Raw genomic sequence first — 1,471 nt, forward strand, 5'->3', positions numbered from 1 at the left:
TATATATATATATATATATATATATATATATATATATATATATATTTGTAGCGTGCACGGGGGAAGGCAGCAGCAGGGCTGGTTGGTGACGTAATCATATACAAAGACATAAGCCTGATATACGCTCCTTGCAAAGGAGCCGGCTCTTGTACAACGGTATCGGCGCGATGCTTTAGTGCGAGAGGTCCCGGTTTCGTGCCCGCCCTCCGCCTGTGTGTGGATTGCCTTGCCCTGTGTGAGGCGCCTGCCTGCGGTAACTGAGATTGCTACATTGGTGTGACAATTGGGATGCGGGTACCCCGGCACGCACTCATCTGACTTTTAGCCTGGTGAGCAAGTCCGGGGCGGATTTGAGGCTGGCAGGGGAGAGTGTAGTGTACACTGGGGAAGGGAGCAGCAGAGCTGGTAGGTGACGTAATCACATACAAAGACATAAGCCTGATATACGCTTCTTGCAAAGGAGCCGGCTCTTTTGTACAGTGGTATCAACGCTATGCTTTAGTGCGAGAGGTCCCGGGTTTGAGCCCCCCCCCCCTGCCTGTGTGTGGATTGCCTTGCCCTGTGTGAGGCACCTGCCTGCGGGAACCGAGATAGCTACTAATTATCTCTCTCTCTCTCTCTCTCTCTCTCTCTCTCTCTCTCTCTCTCTCTCTCTCTCTCTCTCTATATATATATATATATATATATATATATATATATATATATATATATATATATATACATACATACACACACACAGCTCCCTCACAATAAGGTTCTCGATTACAATGCACCTCAGATATACTGCTCCTACAGAATGTCCCCAAATTCCCTATACCAGTGATTCATGCAGTATTTTTACAGTAAATACAGTACTGGTGTTCAAACTGTAAACAACTTCTCAGTCTTCAGTTTCTGTCTCTCTTGATACAGTATCTGAACTGAAGAAAAGCTGTGCTAGCACTTTATAACACAGACATCTTATTCAGCATTTGTTTTGTAACTAAATAAATGTTAGGCCTATTATGTGGTTATCTTAATGTATTTACTTTTTTGCTGCGAGAGGAGCTGCAGCTTTCTCTGGGAGACGACATGCTTGAGCTTCGCATCAGCCCCGCTCTGGCAGCTGAACCTGGGGTGAGCCCTTCCCTCTTCCCCTTGCCCGACCCGCTCTCCTTCTCGTACTTGATTTGCTTGTCTGTCCCTGCGAACTGAACTCCCGACCGCCGTTTAGCCAAGCTGTTTGTATTTTAAAAACTGCTAATTGAAAAGGAATGTTACCTTTTGTTTGTTTTGTAAAAAATATAGCGTTGATTACATGGTGCTTTGTGCATGGTTAATTGATGGAAAGTTACATTTTTGTTGTTCTCTGTGTATTATTTTGTATTTTAATCAGAGGTGTGTTGTGTCCCGCAACGGCCCTACCCCCTCCCCCGTTTATAATGGTTTTCGGTTGTAACGCTTATATTGTGTGTACCCCGAGACCTGCATC

Source organism: Polyodon spathula, chromosome 1 (assembly GCF_017654505.1).
Source record: "Polyodon spathula isolate WHYD16114869_AA chromosome 1, ASM1765450v1, whole genome shotgun sequence".
NCBI classification, from domain to species: Eukaryota; Metazoa; Chordata; class Actinopteri; order Acipenseriformes; family Polyodontidae; genus Polyodon; species Polyodon spathula.